The sequence below is a fragment of the Hylobates moloch genome, unplaced genomic scaffold (assembly GCF_009828535.3).
Source record: "Hylobates moloch isolate HMO894 unplaced genomic scaffold, HMol_V3 SCAFFOLD_4, whole genome shotgun sequence".
NCBI lineage: Eukaryota > Metazoa > Chordata > Mammalia > Primates > Hylobatidae > Hylobates > Hylobates moloch.
In genome coordinates, this window is record NW_026652279.1 from 79,682,786 (window position 1) to 79,695,316 (window position 12,531).

At 37.7% G+C, this 12,531-nt stretch overlaps 1 long non-coding RNA gene across 1 annotated transcript in view; it reads right to left on the minus strand.

The window, feature by feature from the left end:
• Positions 1–12,379: 12,379 nt before the first annotated feature.
• Positions 12,380–12,531, minus strand: part of LOC131383269 (uncharacterized) — a 54,716-nt gene continuing 54,564 nt past the window's right edge. Inside the window, exon 6 of the long non-coding RNA XR_009213165.1 lies at positions 12,380–12,438. This is a non-coding gene — a long non-coding RNA (uncharacterized LOC131383269). The remainder of the gene's footprint in view (positions 12,439–12,531) is intronic.

A 12,531-nucleotide genomic window follows, 5' to 3' on the forward strand; every position in this document is an offset into this window, starting at 1 on the left:
TAGAATAGGTGTGTGTATGTGTGTGTGTGTGTATATATATATATATATATATGTGCACAAATATATATATAGGGGATATATGTATATATATATATGGATAAAAAGAGAGAAATTGATTTTAAGTAATTAGCTCATGCAGTGATACGGCTTTGCTGTGTCCCCACCCAAATCTCATCTTGAACTGTAGCTCCCATAATTCCCACATGTTGTGGGAGGGACCCGGTGGGAGATAATTATATCATGGGGGCAGTTTTCTCCATACTGTTCTCATCATAGTGAATAAGTCTTGTGAGATCTGATGGTTTTCTAAGGGGTTTCCCTTTTTTCATTGCTCTCATTCTCTCTTGCCTGCTGCCATGAAAGACGTGCCTTTCACCTTCTGCCATGATTGGAAGGCCTCCCCAGCCACATGGAACTGAGAGTCCATTAAATCTCTTTTTCTTTATAAATTACCCAATGTGGATATGTCTTTATCAACAGCATGAAAATGGACTAATACATGCAGTTTATAAAGGCTGGAAAGTTCAAGCACAGGCGGGCAGGCTGGAGATGCAGAATGCCGTGTCAGTCTGTTCAAGCTACTATTGCAAAATACCACAGACTGAGTGGCTTATAAATAACAAAATTTTTTCTCACAGCTCTGGATATTGGGATGTCCGAAATCAAGGCAGATTCACTGTCTGGTGAGGGCCCATTCCTGGATTATAGAAGGTACTTTCTAGCTGGATTATCATATGGTCCTCACATAGCTCTCTGGGCTTCTTTTATAAAAGCCTCAATTCCATTCATAAAAGTTCCTGCCTTATGACCTAATCACCTCCCAGAGGCCCCGCCAACTAATACTATCATTTTGGGGCTTAGGATTTTAGCATATGACTTTTGAGGGGACACAAACCTTTAAATCATAGTATTCAATGAAAACCCAGTGCTGTGGTTCACAGGTCTGAGTGCTGTCTGCTGCAGAAGTTGCCCATGCTTACAGGAAGTCATTCTTTAGTTCTATTCAGGCCTTCCGTTTACTGGATGAGACCCACCCACATTATGGAGGGCAATTTGCTTTACTCAAAGTGTACCAATTTAAATACCAATCTCATCTAGAAACACTCTCACAGAAACATCCAGAATGATGTTTGACCAAATATCTGGGTACCATGCCTAGCCAAGTTGACACATAAAATTAGCCATCACATCATAAAAGTACTATATTCATATTTAAGCAAGGTGCTGAGATACAGTATTTTGGCATAATGAGTTAGAATGGTTCATATCAATATCTTTATGCACTGATTTTCCTTTTAATTGAGGCTTAATTTCAGTTCCGAGGTGGTGGGAAGGTAATTTTTAATCATGCTCAGAGTATAAAAAAGTAGCTTACAGTCATGTCTACTGTTGGGATTCACACAGTTAGCATGATTCTCAGACTGAGGTGAGAAAACAGAAGCAAGATTTTAAGACAGTCTAGAAGGTGCCATAGGAGAAAATTATCAAAAGAGAAATAAAAACCTACACTATCAACCATCTTATCTAAAAGGATTGGGCATTTAGCAGAGAGTGGTGGATTCAGGTAGGTAGGCACAGTGATCTACTGCATTTAATTCCCTTAGCACTTCTTCTTAACCAGACACTGCGATCACCTTTGTTTTTAAGGATCTGCCTGGTTTGCTTGAGGCTAAATAATTCTGTAACCCATATAACTGTGTTTCGGCAATGGACTCTAGTCTTACACAACCTCTAGACAGTTCTAATGAGGTATCCCTTCCTAATAAAAAGGGTAAAATGGTCCATATAGTAAATATTTTCGGCTTTTAGGGCCGTATGGTCTCTCCTGCAATGACCCAACTCTGCCATTGTATCAGGAAAGCAGCCATAAACAATATGTTTAAAGTGGCTATTTTCCAATATACATTATTTATATCACCTGGCATCAGGCAGGATTTACCCCCCAAAATTGCCCACTCCTGTTTTGTACAGTTATTAGAAGATACTTTGATAAGTATGTGTATATAGTCTAAAGAGATCTCCTTTTTCTTGGTTAAAGATATACTTATTTCAGAAATTTTAAAAATCCAAACAGATAGACTAGATAGATAGATAGATAGATAGATAGATAGATAGATAGATAGATAGATAGATAAAAAACTAACCCTATATTTCAGCATTTGCAATAAAGACCTGTTAGCTTTTTAAACTTGCAAAATTTATCCTTTTACATGTTATCTTTCCAGGCTTAAAAAAGAAGAAAAAGAAATATAAATTACAGACAAAATAACACGCCTTTTGATTAAGACCCCAAATCATATTCTCTTTACCCTCCGTCTTCCTAGGACAATCAGTCTGATAATTCTGATGGGTATATTTTTGCACTTTAAAAATATTTAAAATGCAAATTTATAGAAATATAAACATATGTAGAATATATCCATAAATAATATATACATTTTATTTGTACATGTGGGCATGGCTATCTGCCATTTGTTTTTTTATCTATAGCAATGTATACCCTCACCATTGGTATTTGTTTCATCATATCCTAGCCAACTTTTGATATGGTCAAATTTTTAATCTTTACCAATTCAATGGATGAAATAAAATACAACTTACAATCTCTTCAGTGGTTTTGATTCAATTTCATGTCATTGCTTTCATATACATTTTCTGATTACAAATTAGTTTAAACTAAATGTCATACGGTTTTGAATGTGGTAGGCGGAACAATGTGCTCCCCATCCCATGCAACAAAGATATCCACGCCCTGGTTCCCAGAACCTATGAATATGTTACCATACCTTGGTAAAGGGATTTTGCAGATGTGATTAAGGTTAAAGAGCTTGAGAGAGGGAGATTATCCTGAACCTGGGTTTTCCCAATGTAATCATAAGAGCTCTTAAAAGCCTAAAAGATGGCAGCAGAGTCAGAGAAATTCAGTGGAGGAAGAACTCCATCCATCGTTACTGGCTTTGAAGATGGAAAATAAATACTCCAAGCCAAGGAATGTGGCATCCTCTAGAAGCTATACCTGACTCTCAGTTACGGCCTGCAGGAAAACAGGGACTGCAGTAACATAACCTCAAGGAACTGAATTTCACTAACAATCCGAAAGAGCAAGAAACACATTCTCCCTTAGGGCCTCTAGAAAGCAGTGCAGCCTGCTGACAGCTTGATGTTAGGGTGTTGAAAACTCTTTCAAACTACTGACCTCAAGAAGTATAAGATAATAAATGTGTTTTGTTTAAGCCATAAATTTTGTGGTAATTTGTCATGACAATTATAGAAGTTTGATATTAATATTTACTTTTTCATGGCTACCTGTTCATATTTGACCATTTTTCTAGTGGGTTGTTGAATTTTGCTAAATTTGTATTTCCTTATACATTTTGTTTAATAATCTCTTGTGTTATAGTCTCTGTTACATGAATTGCAAAAATCTCTACATCTAGCACTTGTCTAACTTAGATTATGGTTGTCTTAAAATACAGATGGCTTTAATATAATGTGGTAAAATTTACAAAAATACCCACTAAAGTTTGTTTTTGTTGTCTGAAGAAAGTACTTTTTCTCTTTCATTATTAAATGATAACCAGACTATATACTGATTTGTTCAATAAGACTACTAGGTTGAGTGCTGATAATGTAAACTGGCTTCTTATAGTTGCTTGTAGTATGATTCAGAAAAGGAGAGATGAGCAAAAGATGAAATTTCTATTTGTAGTAGTTCCCACAATTACATTTAGTTTCCTTCTTATTTTATCTCAAACAATATAAAACTGATGTACTGGGGTCAAGAAACAGCAGAATATTAACAATTTTACATGATACAACTTATATATTCTCTGCCAAATTATTTAAATTATTTGATGGGATCTTGTCAATGTTAATAGTTTTTATACGGGTCATGAAAAATGTTTCACTTTACTTTTGTTGTTGTTTTTATTTTGTGTTTTTTATATACTTTAAGTTCTGGGATACATGTGCAGAACGTGCAGGTTTGTTACATAGGTATATACATGTGCCACGGTGCCTACATTAGGTATTCTTCTAATGCTCTCCCTCCCCTAGCCCCTCAACCCCGCAACAAGCCTCAGCGTGTGATGTTCCCCTCCCTGTGTCCATGTGTTCTCATTGTTCAACTCCCACTTATCAGTGAGAACATGTGGTGCTTGGTTTTCTGTTCCTGAGTTACTTTGCTGAGAATGATGGTTTCCAGCTTCACTCATGTCCCTGCAAAGGACATAAACTCATCCTTTTTTTATGGCTGCTTAGTATTCCGTGGTGTAGATGTGTCACATTTTCTTTATCCAGTCTCTCTTTGATAAGCATTTGGGCTGGTTCCAAGTCTTTGCTATTGTGAACAGTGCTGCAATAAACATACATGTGCATATGTCTTTATAGTAGAATAATTTATAATCCTTTTGGTAGATATCCAGTAATTTGATTGCTGAGTCAAATGGTATTTCTGGTTCTAGATTCTTGAGGAATCACCACACTGTCTTTCACAATGGTCGAACTAATTTACACTCCCACCAACAGTGTAAAAGCATTCCTGCTTCTCCACTTCCTTTCCAGCATCAGCTGTCTCCTGACTTTTTAATGATCACCATTCTAACTGGTGTGAAATGGTATCTAATTGTGGTTTTGATTTGCATTTCCCTAATGACCACTGATGATGAGCTTTTTTTTTCATATGTTTGTTAGCCACATACATGTCTTCTTTTGAGAAGTGTCTGTTCATATCTTTTGACTACTTTTTAATGGGATTTTTTTTTCTTGTAAATTTGTTTAAGATTTTCATGGATTCTGGATATTAGCCCATTGTCAGATGGGTAGATTGCAAAAATTTTCTTCCATTCTGTAGGTTGCCTGTTCACTCTTATGATAGTTTCTTTTTGCTCTGCAGAAGTTCTTTAGTTTAATTAGATCCCATTTGTCAATTTTGGCTTCTGTTGCCACTGCTTTTGGTGTTTTAGTCATGAAGTCTTTGCCCATGCCTATGTCCTGAATGGTATTGCCTAGGTTTTCTTCTAGGGTTTTTATGGTTTCAGGTCTTACATTTAAGTCTTTAATCCATCTTGAGTTAATTTTTGTGTACGGTGTAAGGAAGGGGTCTGTTTCAGTTTTCTGCATATGGCTAGCCAGTTTTCCCAACACCATTTATTAGATAGGGAATCCTTTCCCCATTGCTTGTTTTTGTCAGGGTTGTCAAAGATCAAATGGTTGTAGATGTGTGGCACTATTTCTGAGGCCTCTGTTCTGTTCCATTGGTCTGTATATCAGTTTTGGTACCAGTATCATGCTGTTTTGGCACCAGTATCATGCTGTTTTGGCTATGGTAGCCTTGTAGTATAGTTTGAAGTCAGATAACATGATGCCTTCAGCTTTGTTCTTTTTGCTTAGGATTGTCTTGGCTATACAGGCTCTTTTTTGGTTCCATATAAAACTTAAAGTATTTTTTTCTAATTCTGTGAAGAAAGTCAATGGTAGCTTGATGGAGATAGCATTGAATCTATAAATTACTATGGGCAGTATGGCCATTTTCATGATATTGATTCTTCCTATTCATTAGCATGGAAGGTTTTTCCATTTGTTTGTGTCCTCTCTTATTTCCTTGATGAGTGGTTTGCAGTTATCTTTGAAGAGGTTCTTCACATCCTTGTAAGTTGGATTCCTAGGTATTTTATTCTCTTTGAAGCAATTGTGAATAGGAGTTCACTCATGATTTGGCTCTCTATTTGTCTATTATTGGTATATAGGAATGCTTGTGATTTTGGGGCACATGATTTTGTATCCTGAGACTTTGCTGAAGTTGCTTATCAGCTTAAGGAGATTTTGAGCTGAGATGATGGGGTTTTCTAAATGTACAATCATGTCATCTGCAAACAGAGACAATTTTACTTCCTTCCTTCCTAGCTAAATACGCTTTATTTCTTTTTCTTGCCTGACGGCCCTACACAGAACTTACAACACTATGTTAAATAGGAGTGGTGAAAGAGGTCATGCTTGTCTTGTGCTTATTTTCAAAAGGAATGCTTCCAGCTTTTGCCCGTTCAGTATAATATTGGCTGTGGGTTTGTCATAAATAGCTCTTATTATTTTGAGATATGTTCCATCAACACTTAGTTTATTAAGACATTGAAGAGGTTGAATTTTATTAAAGGCCTTTTCTGCATCTATTGAGATAATAATGTGGTTTTTGTCATTAGTTCTGTTTATGTGATGGATTACATTTATTGATTTGTGCATGTTGAACCAGCCTGGCATCCCAGGGATGAAGCTGACCTGATCATGGTGGGTAATCTTTTTGGTGTGCTGCTAGATTCAGTTTTCCAGTATTTTATTAAAGATTTTCACATCAATGTTCGTTAGGGATATTGGCCTGAAATTTTCTTCATTGTATCTCTGCCAGGTTTTGGTATCAGGATCATGCTGGCCTTATAACATTAGTTAATGAGGAGTTCCTCTGTGTCTATTGTTTTGAATAGTTTCAGAAGCAATGTTACCAGATCCTATTTGTACCTCTGGTAGAATTTGGCTGTGAATCCATCTGGTCCTGGGCTTTTTTTGGTTGCTAGGCTATTAATTACTGCCTCAATATCAGAACTTGTTATTGTTCTCTTCAGGGATTCGACTTCTTCCTGGTTTAGTCTTGGGAGGGTGTATGTGTCCAGGAATTTATCCATTTCTTCTAGGTTTTCTAGTTTATTTGTGTAGAGATATTTATGATATTCTCTGATGGTAGTTTGTATTTTTGTGGGATCAGTGGTGTTATCCCCTTTATCATTTTTTATTGTGTCTATTGGATTCTTGTCTTTTTTCTTCTTTATTAGTCTCGCTTTTCCCTCTTTCTCCTGTGGGCATTTAGTGCTATAAATTTTCCTCTAAACACTGCGTTAGCTGTGTCCCAGAGATTCTGGTACATTGTGTCTTTGTTCTCGTTGGTTTCAAGGAACTTATTTATTTCTGCCTTAATTTTATTGTTTACCCAGTAGTCATTCAGGAGCAGGTTGTTCAGTTTCCATGTAGTTGTGCATTTTTGAGTGAGTTTCTTAATCCTGAGTTCTTATTTGATTGCATGGTGGTCTGAGAAACTGTTTGTTATGATTTTCAATTTTTGCATATGCTGAGGAATGTTTTACTTCCAATTATGTGCTCAATTGTAGAATAAGTGTGATGTAGTGCTAAGAAGAATGTAATTTCTGTTGATTTGGGGTGAAGAATTATGTAGATGTCTATTAGATCCACTTGGCCCAGAGCTGAGTTCAAGTCGTGAATATCTTTGTTGATTTTCTGTCTCACTGATCTGTTTAACATTGACAGTGGGATGTTAAAGTCTCCCACTGTTATGGTGTGGGAGTCTAAGTCTCCTTGCAGGTCTCTAAGAACTTGCTTTATGAATCGGGGTGCTCCTGCATTGGGTGCATATATATTTAAGATAGTTAGCTCTTCTTGTTGCATTAATCCCTTTACCATTATGTAATGCCTTTCTTTATCTTTTTTGATCTATGTTGGTTTAAAGCCTGTTTTATCAGAGACTAGGATTGCAACCTGGCATTTTTTTGCTTTCCATTTGCTTGGAAAGTCTTCCTCCATCCCTTTATTTTGAGCCTACATGTGTATTTGCACATGAGATGGGTCTCCTGAATACAGCACACTGATGGGTCTTGACTCTATCCAATTTGCCAGTCTGTATCTTTTAATTGGGGCATTTGTTAATTTTGTTACCTGTGAATTTGATCCTGTCATTATGATGCTAGCTGGCTATTTTGCCCATTAATTGATGCAGTTTCTTCATAGCATCAATGGTCTTTACAATTTGGCATGTTTTTGCTGTGGCTGGTACTGATTGTTCCTTTCCATGTTTAGTGCTTCCTTCAGGAGTTTTTGTAAGTCATTCCTGGTGGTGACAAAATCTTTCAGCATTTGCTTGTCTGTAAAGGATTTTATTTCTCCTTTGCTTATTAAACTTAGTTTGGCTGGATATGAAATTCTGGGTTGAAAATTCTTTTCTTTAAGAATGTTGAATATTGGCCTCCACTCTCTTCTGGCTTGTAGGGTTTCTGCAGAGAAATCCTCTGTTAGTCTGATGGGCTTCCCTTTGTGGGTAACCCGACCTTTCTCTCTGGCTGCCCTTAACATTTTTTTCCTTCATTTCAACCTTGGTGAATCTGACAATTATCTGTTTTGGAGTTGCACTTCTCGAGGAGAATCTTTGTGGTGTTCTCTATATTTCCTGAATTTGAATGTTGGCCTGTCTTGATGGGTTGGAGAAGGAAGTTCTCCTGGATAATATCCTGAAGAGTGTTTTCCAACTTGGTTCCATTCTCCCTGTCACTCTCAGTTACACCAATCAGATGTAGATTTGGTCTTTTCACAGAGTCCCATATTTCTTGGAGGCTTTGTTCATTTCTTTTTACTCTTTTTTCTCTAAACTTCTCTTCATGCTTTATTTCATTAAGTTGATCTTCAATCTCTGATATCTTTTCTTCTGCTTGATCGATTCAGGTATTGATACTTATGTATGCTTGATGAAGTTCTCGTGCTGTGTTTTCAGCTCCACTGAGTATTTTATGTTCTTCTCTAAACTGGTTATTCTAGTTAGCAATTTTTCTAACCTTTCTTCAAGGTTCGTAGCTTCCTTGCATAGGGTTAGAACATGCTCCTTTAGCTCAGAGGAGTTTATTATTATCCATTTTCTGAAGCCTACTTCTGTCAATTTGTCAAATTCATTCTCTGTCCAGTTTTTTTCCCTTGGTGGTGAGGAGTTGTGATCCTTTGGAGGAGAAGAGGCATTCTTGCTTTTGGAATTTTCAGCCTTTTTGCGCTTTTTCTTTTTCTCATTTTCATGGATTTATCCACCTTTCATCTTTGATGTTGGTGACCTTTAAATGGAGTTTCTGTGTGGGCATCCTTTTTGTTGATGTTGATGATATTCCTTTCTGTTTGTTAGTTTTCCTTCTAACAGTCAGGACCCTCCGCTGCAGGTCTGCTGCAGTTTGCTGGAGGTCCACTCCATACCATGTTTGCCTTGGTAGCACCAGCAGAGGCTGCAGAACAGCAAAGATTGCTACCTGTTCCTTCCCCTGGAAGCTTTGTCTCAGAGGGGCACCCGCCAGATGCCAGCCAGAGCTCTCCTGTATGAGGTGTCTTCCATACCCTGCTGGGAGGTGTCTCCCAGTCAGGAGGCATGGGGGTCAGGGATCCACTTGATGAGGCAGTTTGTCCCTTAACAGAGCACAAGCACTGTGCTGGGAGATCTGTTGCTCTCTTCAGAGCCAGCAGGCAGGAACGTTTAAGTCGGCTGAAGCTGTGCCCACAGCTGCCCCTTCCCCCAGATGCTCTATCCCAGGGAAATGGGAGTTTGATCTATAAGCCGCTGAGTGGGGCTGCTGCCTTTCTTTCAAGGATGCCCTGCCCAGAGAGGAGGAATCTAGAGAGGCATTCTGGCTATAGCAGCTTTGCAGAGCTGCGGTGGGCTCCACCCAGTTCAAACCTCCCAGCGGCTTTGTTTACACTGTGAGGGGAAAACCACCTACTCAAGCCTCAGTAACGGTGGACACCCCTCCCCCCACCAAGCTCAAGCGTCCCAGGTTGACTTCAGATTGCTGTGCTCTCAGCGAGAATTTCAAGCCAGTGAATCTTAGCTTGCTGGGCTCTGTTGAGGTGGGATCTGCTGAGCTAGACTACTTGGCTCCCTGGCTTCAGCTCTTTTTCCAGGGGAGTGAACGGTTGTGTCTCTCTGGCATTCCAGGTGCCACTGGGGTATGAAAAACAACTCCTGCAGCTAGCTTAGTGTCTGCCCAAATGGCTGCCCAGTTTTGTGCTTGAAACCCAGGGCCTGGTGGTGTAGGCACCCGAGGGAATCTCCTGGTCTGCGGGTTGCTGAGACCATGGGAAAAGCATAGTATCTGGGCTGGAGTGCACCGCTCCTCAGGGCACAGTCCCTCATGGCTTCCATTGTCTAGAGAAGGGACTTCCCCAACCCCTTGTGCTTCCTGGGTGAGGCAGTGCCCCACCCTGCTTCAGGTCACCCTCTGTGGGCTACACCCACTGTCTAACCAGTCCCAGTGAGATGAGTCAGGGGCCTCAGTTGTAAATGCAGAAGAAATTACCCACCTTCTGTGTTGATCTTGCTGGGAGCTGCAGACTGGAGCTGCTCCTATTCAGCCATGTTGCCAGTCACTGTCACTTTACTTTGATAATTAAAATTTCCACACTAGATTTAACCATGGCATAGATTATTAGAATAGTTATAAAAGCCCATTTCAAAGTTACCATTAAAGAATATGCAGAGAAATATGCACTATTGTCAGGCAAGATGTCTCTGAGAGACATCTACATAGTTCCTTGGCTTTAAGCCACACAGCCTGTAACTAAAGCTAGAGTTGCAGAAAATTAAGATGGCTTTTTGCCTGGCCTGAGTATCTTACCTAAATCGTATTTGTATATTACTACTATTATGCAATCTTGTAATTTTCCACAGCAGATTTTCCCAGGTTTCTAGTTCATTTTTCAGCGTATGCTCTTCTAGGTAGCTTTTTCTTTTCTGCCTTGCATGGATATGAAAGAGCACAGAGCTGATGTTAGCATAGTGTTCAGTTGAAACATCTTTGCATTCTTGCAGAGGTTGCAGGCTATCACTACTTAAAAACTGGCTTTACATTTTTTGTGTCATTGTTCTTACTGCTGCTGTTTTTTTGTTTGTTTTGTTGTTTTGTTTCTTTATTGAAATCAAAGAGAGGAGTTGAATCCAAACACGAGGCCTTTTTGACTGCTTGGTGGAGAGTGACCTTCAGTCTCTCTCACAATATAATATGATACTTTGTGGATTTAGGAATGTAAATATGATTTCTGTATCTAGCACAATCTTTTGTATATTAAACCAGTGGGAGGCAAAGGCTACGGAGAGTTTTCTATATTTAATGAAGCTCTTTGTTATCTAGGGATGTGATCCAGGAAATACCTAATACATTCGCTTCAAAGTCCAAATTTTATGGTGGCAGGTGGGATTAGTCTATGAATACCCAGAAGCCAGTTCTCTTTCTGAGGAAATAATAATGATGATGAATATTGTCATTACAATGATTTATTTCATCAAGGCTCTAAGTATTTTATTAACCAGAGTTACAGCTTGATATAATTCAAGGTAGAAATAGAGCTGTTTTTCCCCCAGCTGACAAAGATTTCTTGGTTAAAATTAAAGCATATTTTAATCATGAATTTCTTCCACAGGTTAGACAAAAGGGAAAGGTTAGCCAGAATACAGATAGAAACCAGTACACAATTCATTTATTTACGATTGTTTAACATCATCAGACCAGTCAAATACCATTTAGTCTACTCATTAGTGAATCAGTAAACAATGGCAATCTTGAAGACTTAACGGGTGAATTGAGGAACATTCATTTCAGTGTTCTGAAGTATGTTCTACAGTACATTTCTCTCTATAATACTCCAAGGAGAAAAAAAACTAGTTCTGTAGTCAAATATGCATTTGAAAACTGTTCTCTCTATAAAATAGATTGTGTGTGTGTGTATGTGTGCGTGTACAGAGAGAGAGAGATACACACTACATATATGTAGTCACGGTCCACATTAGCATTTAATGGTTCTGAGAAGTACTACAATAAAGAAATCTGTATGACTTATTTAAACTAGTTTTTCCCAAATTTACTTGATCACAGAGTTTTGTCTTGAATAATGAATATTGGCATATTTTAAAACTACATTTCCAGAAAATATGTACTGTGAAACTCTGATTTACTTATTTATTACATATTTGCAAGATCAGGATTCTAAAGATTTAAATTATTGTTTTAGATTTTTAAAATACATATATTTTGTTTTAAATTCTGTCCATGATCCACATAGAATGAAGATAATATATGCTGAAATATTTTTGCCTCCTCCCTTTCTTTTTCAAAAAATATCATTCCAAGAATGAAATTGGCCACATCTGTTACACTGCTCCCTACCACTGTAAGTTAGGGGAAGAAAATGACCTTTTTTCTTCTTTAAAAAGAAAACAAACAAAAATGAAGTCAATCAAATATCTCCCCATCTGTTTACCAATTATACATAATGGTGAGTCATTTTTTTCCTGTGAACAACATAATTACCAATGCATAAACACAAAATAAGTCTGCTTTTAATCAAGAATCTCAACTCTGCCAGAATATTCTCAGATATCTTTTTTATTAATGCTATGACCAGGATTTTTAAAGAGTTTAGGAGAGATATATATATCTCCTTTTAGAATCCTTTTAGAATCGTTTTTAGAATCAGATTTGAAAATATAGTTTAGATGTCAGACACTAAAAGAGATGATGTGCATGACTATCACAATCCATATACACAAACTTACCTGTCTCCAAATTACAGAGAGGATGAGCCCAGTTAGGAAGAAAATTATGATTGCAGTCTTTTTCAATGCATGAAGTCATTTTCCTTTGAAAGTTCAAAAACATTACAAAAGAAGTTAATAAAGAACATTTGTCTTCATTCAAAAACTATTAAAGCATAGGCACAATTATAAGGCAG